Here is an 8,672-nt window from a genome sequence, read left to right as displayed (position 1 = left end):
CTCAATACTCACACCTTGTAACACAGCCAAGAACTCCTTCTTTGCTGATCTATTTTGAACTCCTTCAAAATCTTGTCACGGTATGTATTCATTTGAAAGTACTATTAAGCGTTTTTGATCTATCCTTATAGATCTTGATGCTCAATGTTCAAGTAGCTTAATCCAGGTTTTCCATTAAAAACACTTTTCAAATAACCCTGGATGCTTTCCAGAAATTCTACATCATTTCTGATCAACAATATGTTAACGACATATACTCATCAAAAATTCTATAGTGCTCCTACTCACTTCTTTGGAAATACAAGTTTCTCATGAACTTTGTATAAACCCAAAATCTTTGATCATCTCATCAAAGCGTTCATTCCAACTCCGAGATGCTTACTCCAATCCTTAGAAGGATTGCTGGAGCTTTGCATACTTGTTAGCATCTTTCAGGATTGACAAAACCTTCTGGTTGTATCACATACAACCTTTCCTCAAGAAAATCGTCGAGGAAACAATGTTTTGACATCCTATCTGCAAGATTTCATAAATAATGCAGTAACTGCTAATATAATTCTAACAGACTCTTAGCATCGCTACGAGTGAGAAAGTCTCATCGCAGTCAACTCCTTGAACTTGCCGGAAAACATCTTAACGACAAGTCGAGCTTTCTTAATGGTGACACTTACCATCATTGTCTGTCTTCCCTTTAAAATCCATCTATACCCAACAGCCTTACGACCATCAAGTAGTTCTTTCAAAGTCTATACTTTGTTTTCATACATGGATCCTCTCGGATTTTATGGCCTCGAGCCATTCGTCGGAATCCGGGCCCACCATCGTGTAGGAGATATGCCCTAGAGGCAATAATAAATGTTATTGATTATCTCCCTGTTCATAATTATGTTTATGTTCCATGCTATAACTGTTGTGGTTCCCGAGCCCGTATATCCATAAAGGCTCTGGGGAGAACCCATATGCACGTGTGGAATAATAAACGGTAAAATGTATTCCTAGTCGTGCCTCTAAGACTAGCTCAAGTGTTGCATGATGATTATGTTTTCCCAATCATGGGCATGTCTATGCCAAGCAATTTTGAGGGCACAATGTCAGGAAGGACATTTGTGTTGAATCAACCCGAATTGATGTTATGCTATGAGATACATTCGTCACAAGTTAATGGTTTATAACACAGAGATAGTTAATGTTTACATAATTCCTTAGACCATAAGAGTATCGAGTTTCACTACAAGGATAACCCCTATAAAGCAACACATATTCTACAACATTTTGACCATAGGTTGCAAAATTCACAAGAGATACGCATATAAGCGTTGCGGCATATGCGTTGTAGACTTACATCTCATGACCATAGTGTCATACATAGATTGCAACAGATCTTATATGTTGCCTTGTATGTGTTCTATATTATGTATGTTATAAGACTGGAAATTTACATAATTAAAAATAAAAATTAGAGACGCCGACATACATAATGAATGTGGTGGCAAAAATATCTGCTAACCATTCGAGCGAAAACCAAATCACACGTAGTCCCTTCATTTTATTCTCCGATCCACACCAGGTTAAATCCTATTCGGTTAAAGGCATCGGCACAAACGGGCGCACCCCATTGACCCTTTTTTCTGTTTATTAAAGAACAAAAAATGATGAGTGGCGATGGGATTGGACTCTAGACATCTTCTTTCAAATACAAACCCAGTAAACACTAGAACATCTAAATTCTTGTGCCTACTAACTTCATTTTCCCATTTTATTCTTTCTTCAGTTCGGGGAAGCCCCCGGTTTTGGGAAGATTCCCTAGACGGGTTTTTTTGGACCGCTTTTGTTCGTTTATTCTTTCTTTTTTTCTATTTCTATTTTTTTATTTTTGCAAAATGCATGAATTTTTTTTCAGTATCGATGAACTTTTTTCAAAATTGAGATTTGCTTCAAAATTGATGTTTTTTTTCAAAATTGATGAACTCATTTGAAATTTGGGAAATTTTATTGAAAATTGATGAACTTTTTCCAAATTCGATGGACTTTTTTTAATTCAATGTACATTTTTTGAAATCGATGAGCTTTCTTCAAAATTGATGAAATTTTTCATATTCGTGAATTTTTTGTCCAATTCATAAAAGTTTCTCAAATATATGTTTTCTTGTTTTTGCTAACTTTTCCCAAATCGATGAACTTTTTTTAAATTCATGAACATTTTTTTAAATTCATGAACTTTTTAAATTTCATGATTTGTTTAGAAAATTGTGAATTTTTTCGGAATTCTATGAACTTTTCAAAATTGTGTTAACCGTTGGCCGGTTTTTTCCGTCAATCAGAAGCACAGCACATCCGAGAGAAGAAAAACAGGAGGCGAGAAAGCAAGTTGAGCGAGAATAAATAAGAGATGGGCTTGGAGGGAAAATAAGCCCAGTAACAGCTTACCCTGCAGATCGTCCCGGGATAAGAGATGGGCTTGAAGAGAAAGGCAAGTTGAACTCGTTGCTGTAGGGCCGAGTTATTTTCTCCCTTCGATCCAACAAGTTCCCCTTAAAACACAAGAAACAAATAAATGTTGTAGCCATAAGCATATGTAAACACTAGTCTATCCTGTTTTCTGACAAATTTTTTATATCACAGGCATTAATTTTTTTCCGCAGCAGGCGTAAATTGAAATAAAAAGCAAAATTAAGCAGCGTTGGACTATGAATTGTAGGCATATTTTTTTTAGCAGTAGGGAAATATTACGAGGTCACAAAATAGTGAGGCATGACAGAAAATAAGAATGATTTTATACCATTTTATTATAATATATTAAAGATATTAAAATGCACATATACAATTAAGTCCGCGAGGCAAAATTCCCTTGAACCGGAACCAAAGCTGGGGGAGGTTTGCGGGCGTCCGGACTCGTGCTAATGTACACAGTCCCACCAGAACACTCTCCCGCGCGAACCGCTCTAGGACAAAATTTCATACCGCAAGCATAAATAGGTTTTTTCCGTAGTAGGCGTAAATTGAAATAAAAAATCAAAATTAAGCAGCATTGGACTATGAATTGTAGGCATGATTGTTTTTGAGCGGCAGGGAAACATTACGTGGTCACAAAATAATGAGGCACGATAGAAAATAAGAATGATTTTTTGTTATAATATATTAAAGCTATTAAAACGCACATATACGATTAAGTTCGCGAGCCAAAATCCCCTCAATTCGGAACCAAAGCGGGGGATGTTTGCGGGCGTCCGAACTCGTGCTAATGTACGCAGTCCCACAAGAACACTCTCCAGCGTGAACTGCTCTACGACAAAATTTCGTACCCCAGGCATAAATAGATATTTTTTCGCCGTAGGCGTAAATTGAAATAAAAAAGCAAAAATAAGCAGCGTTGGACTATGAATTGTAGGCATTTTTTTGAGCGGTAGGGAAATATTATGAGGTCACAAAATAATGAGGCATTACCGAAAATAAGAATGATTTTATACTCTTTTATTATAATATATTAAAGTTATTAACACACATATACAGTTAAGTCCGCGAGCCAGAATCTCGAAACGGAACCAAAGCTGGGGAAGTTTGAAGGCATCCGGACTCGTGCTAATGTACGCAGTTCCAACAAAACACTCTCCCACGCGAACCGCTGTAGGAACTGCGCCGGCGTATCGATGTCGGCCAGCCACTCCAGAATGGACGCGATTCGATGGCCTTGATGTCGGTCGGAGCGACCTGACAGGACGGGAGTGTGGCACCGATTCAATGCGGGCGCGACGACCGAGAAGCATATTCCGACCGCCGCGCCCATTGAAGCAGCATCAATCCGCCTGCCCGGGCTAATTAAGTACGGCTCCAACGTCGACCAACCCCATCTTTATCTCATCTTGGCTCCTCTCCGCACAACCATAGCATCCAATCCGATCCTCTCCTGGACCGGCAAGATAGGCTAGTCAGGCTCTTCCGGATTGCTCTCGGCGCCGGCGGAAGATGTTCCTTAAGATCATGGCGCCGCCCGCGCGTGGTCTTTTGTTCCATCATTCTCCTCTACGCCATCAAAGAAGGAGGTCGTGCTCTCCTTGGATGACCAAGAGTAGCAACAGTCACCCCTCCTGGCCGATGCTGCCGCAATGGACGAGGAGTTTTAGTGACAGTTCGAGCTCCCTCTGTGACCGCAATTCGGCGCCACCCTCGCCACTGCCTTCCCCGCCTCATCACTGATTGCCGCCCTATCGATGCCCGGTCGCTGTGAAGCTGGATCCATACCTGGAGCTCACGAATGCACACGGGCACCTCGTGCCATAGCTCAAACACTATGACAGGAGAATGTCGCCGCGGTGCTCTAGGAACGTCCGTGTTTCATGACATGGCGCAATGCGCATCACCGTGCCGTGTTCGCGATGTTGCGCCAGACTGGGTCCTTACAAACGCCGCGCTGGCCAAGGCCTATACCATCTACCAGTCAAAGACCACGGTGAAGATGTCTGCGCGCGGCGCCGGTGCCGCCCCGACGACCAACTGGTCATGATCGGCTTGGCCTAGCCGCTGGGCTCCGCCGCCCTCATCGCCGACAAGGGCAAGGGAAGGGCGGTGGAGCGGGGTGGTGTCCGCGGCTGACGGTACCATGCGCGCGACGACGAATGAAGTTGAGCAGAAACAATTCACGGCCAATCAGGTCCGGTTTGAGCAACAAAAATCAACATTACTTCACCCATCTTTCACTGAATTTTTACAAACATAGAAGAAGCACATTGTGTTTGGCACAAATATATGTACATGTGCGTGTCAAGCAAGGGCCAGATATGATAATAACAAAAATTATAAATTATTTCGCATAATTTTTTACTACTGGTATTCTTTTGTGATTTCGCACCAAAGTTTTCCTTTCCCTCCATTCTCTCCCGCAATAGCGAATAAGCACGCGCGCTTGATTACCATGGCCCCACCCGCCATACGAATCAAGAACGCAGACCAAAATCTGGCATCGCGAGGAGGTCAAATCGGAAACCTCCCCCTCCCCCTCCCCCATATCTTATCAACACAGTTCCCTTCCTCGTCTCGTAGGATCTCTATCTTGAGGAGATCGATCATGGCCTGCCCTCCCTCCTGAACCTCGTAGCTGACCCCGCCGCCGCCGATTCATTGAGGATTTGAGGTTGAGGGCACAAGAGGCATGTCTTGTTCAGCAACTGGGATGGAAAGCAGATCAGTCCCCACCCCCGATTCATAGAAACACAAGGTAAATACTAGTACGACTTGACGATTTTGCCTCCTCCCCCCTTGGTTCAGATCTGTCCCTTATATGTTTTCTAAGTACTCTTCTCTTGTGTGAATTTGCTAGTGCACACCAAGTGTTTGATAGCTGTCCTCTGTTATTGGTTCACAATTTTGGGGGCCTTGAGATAGAGGGGGTTGTTTCAGATTCTTCTTCTATAAGCTTACACGTTCCCTACTTGATTGAGATTAGCTTTTTAGGTTTTATTCATTATAGTGCCCTGACGCCTCCTTGTTTTGGTGTTCCTAGGTTTACTGAACATAAGAGGTGGCTTAAATCTAGTAACTATTAAGGTTTCAGGTGTGGACGCGTGCAATATTTCAATGTAGTTCTGCACCATTACTACCTTGGTGAGTTCAATCTCTTCATAGACTTTCTTTATGGACCTCCAATTCTGACTATCCTATTCTAGTTGGGTAGTACAGTTGGGTTAGTTCTTAGCATAGTTTCTTTCTTTCTTTCTTCGTGTGTGTGCAGACATTTGTGACCTTGTTATTTTCTTATTGCTATCATATTGTATTCTGGCTGGGGTGTCATTTGTAGAAAATGGACGATGGAGTGACTAGAACAAGTGTTATCTTGGTCGTACCTATGGACAAATTGCAGTAAGTATCATGTCGACTAGTGAGGCCCTAATAAAATGAAAAATGTTAATTTTATTATGAATATCAGAACATGATCTGCAGCAGCACAACTACAAGTCCAGTCTACAAAACGACACACTTGTTCTCAAAATAAATGTTAGTGAACAACCATGTGCACGATAGTGAAAACACATGTATACTCTGCAACACACTCAGCCTTGGCCCATGGGATCTCCTCACAGTTCCAACTTGAAAATCTCATCAGCCTAGCTATAATGCTTGTGCATGAAGGAAACCTCCTTAACACCAAAGAGAATGAACTTGGGTGTCCTTGAGCTTATGATCCTCTTACTATCCGTGGATAGTGTTAAACCTGAACATGTGTTCCCCCCTGCAAAAACCAAGTTAAACATCATACCACACAAGTACAAGTTCATCTTCCCTAAGCAACTGAAATAGATCAACAGTTAAATTACTAGTATCGAAAGATAACTGCATTTTATTCATAGTAATGTTCCCAGCATAGAAAAAAAAACTAAAAAGCATGGGGTCATTGAAAGAGCTGCTATATGGAGTTTCATTTTGTTACTTGCTCTTTTTCTTATACACCTGATGAACAAAATAATGGACCCCTTGCAAATTTACATTTTAGAGTAACGGTTTCATGTCTTAGTTCATCGTTTTCACTATGAAATAGGAATAGCTTGATTTATTCCCAGTACCTACTCAGTACTAAATGAGTTGCTATTTTGATTTGATAAGGAACAAATGTGGTAAGACTTATTTTTATTGATTGTAGGGGTAGAAATTACTTCAAAATATGATTGTTTGAGCTGAAATCTGAATTAATCATCTTCACATCTGTGGGGATGACTGTCATAAGGTCGAGTAGGACCACAGAATATTGTCTTTTACATAATTTATTTAAACTTTTGGTCATTGTCATGTTGCAGCAGATATGTAATGGACAAGAATTTCAGTGCACGGGCGAAGGGAAATAGATTCTGCTGCAGATAAGGTATATATCCATTCCCATATACAATATGTTCAAAATATGTTGCTCCAATGGTTATGTATCTACTAGTCGTCTTGCTAAATGCTGTTAAAAATAAGAATGTTAGTGCATGTCAGGGAGAAAAAACTTCTGTTGCAAACAAGCGGTATCCTTTCATAATCACATACAAATTTTGTTTAGACTATTTGTGGCTTCTTTAGTTGTTTATTACTTCTTTGCTATCAGTCTGTTGTCCAGACTACAAAAACAACATAAGGTGCTAATGCATGCTGTAAGAGTGCTCGAAGTGGTTCCCAGAGTTGGATGGATGCCAATGAACTATCTGTTGTGCTCAAATTCATTTCATATGTTCCCCTGTTTTGTTTCTGTCTTCTCATATGGCAACTTTTATTTTTTCTAACAGGCAGGAACTAAAGTATTCTTGAAGAGCCCGAAAAATCATAACAAGGGCGTAGCTCTAGATACAATGGTAAGTTCTGATCCTAAATTTAAACTTGATGGTCCTGAAATTAGAAATGAATTCTGGGTAGTGCATGTCGATATGGCACTAGTGCAAACTTAATATTTGGTATGAAGTCGCAAAACTGCAATACTCTCGGTAATGCATAAAAATAAAAGCTTGCATGGCCTTCAACCTTTGTACGTGACTAATATTTGCCTATATTACTACTTGCATCATGTCAAGGTATTGTGTGTTAACAGTTCAGTTTTGTTTTCTTGTTTGTAGATTCAAAAGATAAATGGATGAGTATATGGGAGCGTGGGGATTATACTGCAATGATGATGTCGATGATCCGTTTCATGATGATGATGACGGATGCATTTAGTTTTAGTTATGTTGTAGGGATGACGTTCCTGTCGGATGTTGTTCCTTAGTTAAGATGGATATTTTCAGTTTAAGTTTCACTGTCAAGAAAATTGTTAGATTATGCATCACATTTGGATGATGTTCCTCCTGTAATATCCACTATTGTAATCCAACAGTTTTGATCTAATATATGATTTCTTCCTCTCGTGAGTATATCGTGTTGTTTTTCGTTCACTTGAAATACATAATTATCGCCTTTACATGGAGCATTAATTTAATTGCTAGCAATATAATTATATATACATATAATGTTATTATTGACACTATATATGTACCAACACTTGAAACGTTGGAAATTCTCCGTTGCCAAGCAATGGGATTTTGATTCATGTACATCAAGCACCAACATATAAAATTGTTGTAAAGTCCGTTTTATCTGTTGTTCTCTTGCAACGGACCCTTTTACCAACGATAGTATAAGCGTTGCATTATGCGCTAGCAACACTGGATAAGGCTACGCATCCCAAACCGTTGGTAAAGAACCTAGCAACGCATATATGGACATTTAGATACGGAAAAAGGCGTTGCTATAGTGGGGGTCTTGTTGTAGTGTTTCTTCATGCTTGCTTCATGAACTTTGGGGTTTGTTAAACGTCATCCGTAACTGGATGGCTATTACGGCGGCTTACGGGTTCATGGGAAAGTATGTTAAGTGACTTGATAGCTCGAGATTGGGATTTGCTCCTCCGACGATGGAGAGATATACTCGGGCCCTCTCGGTGTTACGGTGTCCATCATCGTCTGGCCAGACACTTTGTGATTTGATCACGGGGATGCCGGAACACGAAACGAGAAAAGAGAACAAAACCGGTAACGAGGTAACTAGCATAGTGGACAAGTTGTTGATCCACGGGAATGCCAACATGTCTCACCTCGGGTATTTGTAACATATCGCGAAGCAACAGGAATAGCACACGGCAACTGGAGGTTCACTCGAATATTTATTCGTGTGGGTAT

The 8,672-nt window shown here is 40.6% G+C and overlaps 1 long non-coding RNA gene across 2 annotated transcripts; it reads left to right on the top strand.

Moving 5' to 3' along the window:
- Window positions 1-4,944: 4,944 nt before the first annotated feature.
- Window positions 4,945-7,868, top strand: LOC109745648 (uncharacterized). 2 transcript variants are annotated; one of them, XR_012202679.1, is made up of 5 exons: window positions 4,945-5,212; window positions 5,498-5,598; window positions 6,789-6,850; window positions 7,251-7,316; window positions 7,575-7,868. It is a non-coding gene; the product is annotated as an uncharacterized lncRNA (long non-coding RNA). The 2 variants fall into 2 exon arrangements; XR_002228605.4 differs by having other exon boundaries at window positions 6,786-6,850.
- Window positions 7,869-8,672: the final 804 nt, after the last annotated feature.

This window comes from Aegilops tauschii, chromosome 2, assembly GCF_002575655.3.
Source record: "Aegilops tauschii subsp. strangulata cultivar AL8/78 chromosome 2, Aet v6.0, whole genome shotgun sequence".
NCBI lineage: Eukaryota > Viridiplantae > Streptophyta > Magnoliopsida > Poales > Poaceae > Aegilops > Aegilops tauschii.
The sequence above is the reverse complement of the archived record's forward strand: the minus strand, read 5'-3'. Positions and strand labels throughout refer to the sequence as shown.